The sequence below is a fragment of the Epinephelus moara genome, chromosome 16, assembly GCF_006386435.1.
Source record: "Epinephelus moara isolate mb chromosome 16, YSFRI_EMoa_1.0, whole genome shotgun sequence".
Taxonomy (NCBI): domain Eukaryota; kingdom Metazoa; phylum Chordata; class Actinopteri; order Perciformes; family Serranidae; genus Epinephelus; species Epinephelus moara.
Genome location: NC_065521.1, coordinates 10,495,429 through 10,504,206, shown reverse-complemented (window position 1 = coordinate 10,504,206; position 8,778 = coordinate 10,495,429).

Here is an 8,778-nt window from a genome sequence, read left to right as displayed (position 1 = left end):
CTGGAGCCTTGTCACCACCTTTCACACCACTAGCCCTCTTATTCTTAAATAATACGTGACATAGGGTCAGTGATCATGTTTATAAGAAAGGCCCTGGGGGCTGATTAAGAAAGGGAGGAAGTGAGGAAGGTGAACAGCGGGGCACAGAGGGGAGTCAGAACTGCTGAGATGCAGCAGACATCAGAAGAAGGAGAGATGGGAGGAGAGAGCTGAGAATAATAAAGAGGCTAGGAGGGAGGAGAACAGCTGGATGTTTGGCAGTGGGGAGTTGACCATCCATCAGTTAAGTGCAGAGCAAAGAGAGAACAGTGAGACAGTGAGGGAGAATGTAAACTAATTAGCTGGGGGGAGTTGAAAATAAAAGGCTGTTGACTTTTCTCTGCCCGGGTTTAAAGTAGCTGTCTGACGGTGAGTGCTAAACATATCTGTGCTGCCTTCTAGCCCCGCACTCACTCAGGTCAGGTATGCAGCTCATTGCCTGTCTTAAAATCATGCTATTCTTGTCTGCTCTCTGTCATAGGCAAGCTGATATTGGATCTGACCATGCTGTCATTTCAATATTCTTGGCAACGTGCTTTGTTAAACTCGTAATGCTCCTCCTGTCTGAGCAAATGTGTCCGTGGTGTCCATGTTTGCTTTCTTGTCCATCTGTTTGTCTGATATTCTTGGTTTCCTTCGTTGTTTACGTTGCTAGATGTGACAGTAAACTATGTCTGGCCAGTCAGTCCCAGTGGAATGTGTCATGTTGATGCCATATCCCCCCTAACCTACCTCCCACCCTAACACATTGAGTTACTCTGTGGGATTAGATGGACACAGATGGATAACAGTTTAAAGGTAAAGCCAACATAAATGACTAAGTACGATATTGGGCCGCCACAAGCCTCCAGAACAGCTTTAGTTTCTCTTGTGATAGATTCTACTAGTCCCTGAACCCTACTGCAGAAGTGAAGACCACCCTTACAAACTATATTCCCTCAGTGAGTGTTTTGATACTGGTGGTGGAGAGTGCTAACATATTGGTCCAAAATCTCACACAGGTGTTTCATTTTGAAAAAATATGTATGTTTGCTTTCTCATGAAGAGTCAGATGAGAAGATTGATACCACTTTCAGTTTGTACGCTAAGTAAAAGCTACAGCCCTCAGCCAATTAGCTCAGCATTTAAACTGGACAACAAGGGAAAAAGCCATCCTCCCATCGAACTCTCGATATAAAAACAGAGGTCAAACTTTTCCTTTAACAACAGTGGCTACACCCATGAAGCCTTCATAGTCATTTTTGAAAGTTTGCTCTGATTTGAGACAGATGTAGACATAAGCAGCCTCTCATTTTTAGTCGGCGATAACTTTCACTGGCAGATTTTATCAGCCATAGCTAGTCCTCTGTCCCCTCATGCCTAATTTTAAATGTTTCCAGCTGACTTTTGTCAATATGTACCCTGAAAAAGAGTCTTAAACACATATGCGATACTAGATACTGCCTATGTAGTCAGCGCTGTCTAATACTGTGTCCTAACAATACACGAACGTCCGACTATTGTGCTGCATTGCGTTTCATCAGACTCTCTGTCCATACTGAATCCATTTAATATGAAACTCTGTATGTCAGGAGGACAAGTACTGTTTCCAGGGTGCCAATTATTAACCTTGTTCAACTCTGACAGACAGTATTAGTGTACTGAACCAGCTACTTTCCACCAGCTGCTACAACTGTTACCAATTGACAGCAAACAATGCAGCAAGATGACTGAATATCAATTGCCCATTGTAGCACACTGAAGAACATAAATTCCTTTTCCATAAATTCATATTAACAACAATACTATCTTGGGCACCAGCTGCCACCCAAATGCTGGTAAAATATGCAAGTGGCTGCTAGATTTGCTTCACTACCATCCAAAAAACTATGGTAACCTATTGAGTGGCTGGTAGATTTTGGAATCTAGGCAGTTAGGACATTCCAATAGAAGAAAATGCACTCAAACTGATTTAGCTGCTGATGCTTGCTTGCACCCAGTTAGGACATGGTGTAATGTGTTTTTTGTTTTTTTTTGAAAAAGAAAAGAAAAACAGATTAAGACTCAAGCTAACGGGCCAAGGTATTGTAAAAAGTCAGCATCCAATTGCTAAACTTAAGGTTAGACTCGATTGAGATCTGGGAGGTGTCCAACTTCTACAATAACATGCTATGTAGTACGCTAAAACGTGAGATTTTTTTAGTATGTCCAAAATCTTAGTATGAAATCAATAGTATGTGAATTGCATACCAACTCTGGTGAAATATGCAAACACTGGACACTACTCTAGCGTAATTATTCCAAAGTTCAATGTGGTAGCTGACAACATTCATAACGGACAGAGAACAAAATAGCTCATAACATCAATAATGCTTTAGTGTAAGATTTAATATAGTTTTGAAATTATTTTAAATTACCGTTAAAGTTTTTGAAAAGAAAAATGTTGTTGCCATCTACACAGTTTGCCCTGCAGCTAACTCCACCTGTGTTGTGACTATCCCAATTGAACAAACTGACCAGGCCTGCTCTGTCTCCCTGATTGTCTGTTGGTGAGAGTTTTTCTTCCGCTGCATCACACACAGTAGCCTTTTTGTAAGCAAATGAAAGACAGGTGATTTCTGTCACATGCTGGCAACTGGGGCACTTTTGAAAAAGTTTGGTGTAGGCCGCTCTTGTGTACTGTTCTTTCTGTTTACTGACTGGTCCAAAGCAGAGAGGAAATCAAAGGCAAGGATGAAAGCTAGGAATAAGAGTGGAGCTCACCTGGGGGGAAGGGGGCGGGGGTGGAATTCATTTGTGGGAATGAATCTTGGATGCCCTGCAGACTGCACAGTGCGTTCTATATCACTGCCTCTGACAATTAAAGCATTGCCTCATGTGGAAGACCTGTTGGCTTGGAGTCACATTTCTCTGTCCTTTGACATGAACATAATAATATCATGCCTTTTTTAAGGTTAACATCAGTGGACAGTTTGTCACCTGACATGACATCTAAAGAAAATGGTTGCCTTTGTGGTGTAATATGAGGATTGTCACAAATATGATACCAAAAGCAGCTCAAAAATAAACCCTAATGAGTGTGTGGCTACAAGAGGCTAAACAAGCTGAATAGTGCACAACATGGTGCAGCACTATAGTGCATAGCCTGCTGTTAACAGGCTAATGGCTGGTTGAACAGCAGTGCTTTGTGAGACCCCCCCATACACAGACACAGACACACAGACACACAGACACAGACACACACACACACACTCACACACACACACACACACACACACACACACACACACGCACACACACCAGCAGCACCACCGCAGCAGCCCCTTTCTCTCCTCTCAGCTGTCAGCCTGCATTCCTCTGTGCTTCTCCATTTATGGCTGCAGAGGAAAGAAAGAGAAAAAGAAGAAGGAAAGAAAGTCTTATGTCTAATCAACTCTTATATCATTCCCATCCTCAAAGCTACAGTGTTCACTTTCATCACTTTCACTTAGAGGGATACAAAGTCTGTCTCAGAGTCTTGCAAGCCATGTTTTCAGGAGCTTTAAACTTGTACATTTAGGCAGTGTTACATTAACAAGGATTTATTTAATCTAAGATTTGTCCTAATCAGAGTTTAGCAAAACAAGTTTAAAATGAGATGAGAGATGTAAAATTAAGTCAAGCCCTGTTGCACACTTAGAAACTAATCTCTGTTAAATCCAAATTTATTGATGTAAACCAAAATTAAATAGAGTTAACATGTAGATTTTAACTTTCACCTGCTCTGTTAAGGGAGACCACTAAATCAAAAGCCATTTGCCCCGGAATTTGCTATCCTAAAAGCCTCAAGGTGTCAACTACTAAAATAATGTATTTAATGGTTTTTATGAACTATGCACAGGTTGCAAAATTGATTTAAATGCCTGCTCTGCATTCTTTAACAAAACATTAGGCTACATTGTATTCTAGCTAAAAGTCAGTCAGTTAGTTAGCTAATCATGATGGGTCTGCAAAGAAACTCTAATTTCACCTCCTTTAAGAAGACATTGTCCACCGAATTAATGGAGCAATATGGCAGAACAATAAAAGATTTAACTCTCACTCCATCTCAAAAAGGTGCCCATTTTAAAGCCTCAGTGTGAAAAAAAAAAAAAAGGTTGAGTAACAGTGACATCAGCGGTCAAATTCTAGATTACAGGGCTCACTGGCGCTCACTCTCTCACCCCTCCAGTTGGGTAAGTGACGGTGGCCTCGTAGGACAGAAAGCCTTGCGCAGACAACAGAGATGGCATCATCCACGAGTTTTTCAAGTTTTTCAGGAGTAGGCCTATCTAGCGATGAGGTGAATATTTATTTAGGAAAATAAACCATGTTACGATATTGTAGCGACCCTGCAGTAAATGTTCTGTTATAATGTCAATGTTCTGTGAGTTAATGGCATGTTTGGGATTGAATGAGTATAGGTAGGGGGGCGGGGTGCGAGTGTGACGGGGATGAGAGCTGTGTGAGTGCAGGTGCTGGTGTGTGTATGAGCTAAGTTCTTGTTTGTTGGTTGTTTTGGCGTAGTTACGGCCAACAGTAACCTGTAGGCTACTGTTCAGTAATAATTTGGCGTAGTTACGGCCAACAGTAACCTGTAGGCTACTGTTCAGTAATAAACGGTGGTTTGCCGAATAACTGCGTCATCCTTTCCACACGTCCTGGCGGACGCTACAATATGTTATAGCTTACCAGTGAGATATAGGTTATCTGTGAGATATAACGTTATGTTAGGAGTGTTTTATTTCTAATTGTTTTGGTAACACGAGCAAACATTAGCACAGTAATGCTAAAATAACACGTTTTATGTGATAGTCACGGCACAGTGCGGCAAATATAGGTTGGTACGATTATAATATATGCGTTTCCAGAGTGTTCTTCCACAGGACACAGGGAGATGAGGAAGAGGGAGAGGGAGAGGAGGAAGACCAGGGAGAGGAAGGGGGCGAGGGGGTAGAGGCGGTGCAGGAACGGCCAGGCGAAGAGGTGTGTCTCGGCTACCCAGAGGGAAGAGGAGGAGGAGAGGGTGGCAGCCTTCGCAGCAGCGCGAGAGGAATCAACAGATTAGGCTGTAGGCTAGGCTAACCATTTAGCTGTAGCTCTGGGATAACGTTAGCCAAGGCTAGGATAACGTTAGCACGTAAACGTAGCCGTCACTCGAACTTAGACGAGAGGGAAAAGTAGTTGCAAACATGAAGCCAAAATGATTTTAAAATATCAGATTGAATTACCTGTCTAGCAGAAAGCAGGCAACCTCCGCATCCCTTGTGAAATCCTTCTCCTTCAGGAGTTCTTTCCACCTGGAATAAGCAACGCCGATATTCACTCGCGTTTTGTCCCGTCCTCGCTTATCTGATCTTTTTCTTTTATTTGGTGGCGTGGTTTCCCTCTTACGGGGCAAAACATATGTGTGGTCCTCCATTTAAAGTGCGACAGAATCATAAAAGTACAAAGCAGGTTCACGCAGAAGCGCCCCGGATTGATCTTCACCTTAACCGTCTCCAGTGACGGCAAGTTCTAGGTAAACGCGAAAGGCGAAGCGCGTATATCTCTTTCGGCCACTGTATTCAAATATGGCGACGCAAGAAGGCAGCCTCCAGCAGACCACGCCCTGCCTGTGTATATATAGAGAAATCATTCTAAGCCTATGAGAAAGCTTCCATTTGTATGTGAATTGCATTACACTTCAGCAAATATATATTTATGAAAGCAATAATTGATATTTGCTAATAAACAACCACGTAAATTACACATTGTAACTTTAAAAGTCAAACCTGCTCAAGTTTAAGTTTAAAGTTAACACTAAAGTTTAAAGTTTTGGTGCAACAGAATTATTATTATATTTTTATAAGTATTATTATTATTATAATTTAATCTAATTTTAGAGTCAAAACTAAACCAACATTTTAAAAGAGGTTTCAATTAAATCATTCTTAATTTGAAGCCAGTTTCAAAGTTTTGTGCAACATGATTAAAAGTTAAACTTTGATTGAGTGGGTTTAAAAATGAATCCTTGTTGGTGAAGCCTAGCACAACAGACCAATGTTTAATACAAAATGTCCATATTGTTCATGTCATAAAGTTGCATATGGCATCTTAAAGCACTTTTTAACACCCAGTGCCAGCTGACATCTCCCAGATTCTTTGCGTTCACACTGTCATCTCGTCTTTCCACTTTCTTCAGTTCTTCCCTCCACAATCTGAGTCTACAGCTCCTGCAGTTCAAGAGTGTTGCACTAACAAAGCTAGAGCCTCCACACTTAAACTATATATATACACTCACTGAACTGTAAAGTGCTTTGAATCATGTCTACCTAATGATAGGTATTGTCTGTTTATCTCTCCTTCATCCCTCCCTCTGTCCACTGTGCTCTGCCTCCTTCCCTGGTTTACATCAAGGCAGCAGCGGTCTGATCACTGTCAGCTATACGACCCATGACGGCTCTGACGTCACCTCACCAGGCCTGTTTGTCACAGCTTCGGTGTGATAAGAACAAGAAGTGCACTGGCATTAGCACTTGATGCTCAGACAAATGTAGCTCTGGATAGTATCACACATACATATAAAAAGGTGAAAATGCTCAAATTCATGCATTGTTAATTTGTGAAAACTAAAGTGAAGTGGTTGAAAAATGTCCTGTATGTTCACCTTTTCATTTCGCACTATCCAGTGTGTAATAAGTAAGTTATTATTCTATGTATCTTGTTTTCATGAGACTGTGGTGATGTCAGCCACTCATACTAAGCCTGTGTAGATTTTTACAGACAAACAAACACAGGCAGAAACACAGACATAAAAGATGACAAGAAACCTGTGATTATACGACACATCAGACGTCTGCTTCACTCCTCCACCCTCCCTGCTCTCTCTTTCTCTCTCTCTCTCTCTCACACACACACACACACACACACACACACACACACACACACACACACAGACCTCTGAGTGCGTGCCAGTAGTTTCCAGCATAGATATCAAGTTGTGTCTGGATGGGTCTTCCCACTGTCTGTACAAAGGCTCTGTACTGTGTCTGTCTTTTTCTCTCACCCATCAAATCGCACGTGACCTGCTCTGTTTGTGTTTTTTCACACTCTCTTCCTTGCTCTCAGATAAAGGATAAGGGAACAACCTCAGGCCTTTTTTTGTCACAGGCCATTATGTCAGTCAGTGTGTTTGCTGATAATGATACATGGGAAGCATCTCAGATCTTTTTGTTGAACAAATCCTCTAATAGTTGTCTTTCGTGTAGTCAGCAAGCACTTAGTTGATGCTTACGGTCGCTTGGAAATTGGAGCATCTGCACAACATTGTGTACTTGACGGCTTTGAGTGTCAATTAAAGCATATGTAAGGAACTTTTATTTTCTGCTGATTTTGGCGGCCCCTGTGGAAAAAGAGGTATATTTCCATGAGCACCACCACCTCATGTTTTAAAGGTCCAACACTCTCTCATACCTAAACAGATTTTCCACTGACTTCTAAAACAACTTCTATCATTGTCCTGATGGTCAGAATTTCAACAATTTCAACAAAACTATTTGGTTAGGTTTAAGGAAGAACATCATAGATATTTTATGTTTGTCATGTATGATGTATCTTAAGCACATTGAGTTCACGCTTATCGTATGAAATGTGCTGCATAAAAATAATTGATTTGACTTGACAAATGTAGCATGACACACACACAACACATCATATACTGTATGTCACTAGCCTTCGACCCATCCACCATCCCTCCCAAACACACTGTAAGGGCTTCTTTGATATTAGTACAACATTATCCAGACCTTGTTGCTTTTATGCTACATTATTGCTACGTCACAGTGTGTTCCATAAATAAGACAGACATATGACAAACCTGTCTAGGAGGAACAGGACGTATTCAGGATCAGTTTTAACCCTTTCAAGTCCTGCAATTCTCACCATCTGTTGAATGACTTATCAAGGTTTACTCATGTGTTTGCCTTGTGCTCTGTGTATGAATAAGTGTGTCAATATGCAGAAGTGGGTACATGTCTCTTTATAGATGCACAGGTGCACATTATGGCCTCCATACTGTATGTGTCTTTGTGACCTTTAGTATCTGCATGTTACTCACTTGGCTGGCACCGATGTGAGAATTGTCCCGATGCCAGGCAAACACAGGTTTCCTCCCGACTGAGTATGTATGTAAAATCCTCCTCTGCACTGTTCCCAGCAGGCTCCTAACACTACAGCTGGCCTCATGGCAGTGTCAGGCTGTGATAATGCACTGACTATAGACCTTCACAGCACATCTAGGCACTGACAGGTGCAACAGCCGGTCGCACTGTACTCCTGTACAGTGTGCAGACAGCAGAGGCATCCAGTTATGGAGAAGGTTGACATCATGGCAGGCTCACAATATTAATACTTGTTCAGTAGTGATATATTATTGAAGTCTATAAGTTAAGGGAAAGTGTCATTGTCATGTATTATATTTAGTTTATTTTTGATTCGAGAAGTAATAGCAGTGCAGCAGCGGTGTAACTACCTTAATGTGCAGCTTATATTGTGTTTGCCAGTGAAAAAGATGTGCTGTGCTACTTTTTAAATAATGCTGTAATACACCCTGGTCAGACAAAACATGAAAACCACCAGCAGATGAAGTGAATAATATTAATCATATTGTAACAGTGCAATGTTTTGCTGGGAAACCTTTGGTCTTGTAAAGCACAAAGAGCGAGCCAAAACAAATAATATAGTATTTCTCAATTAATGTAT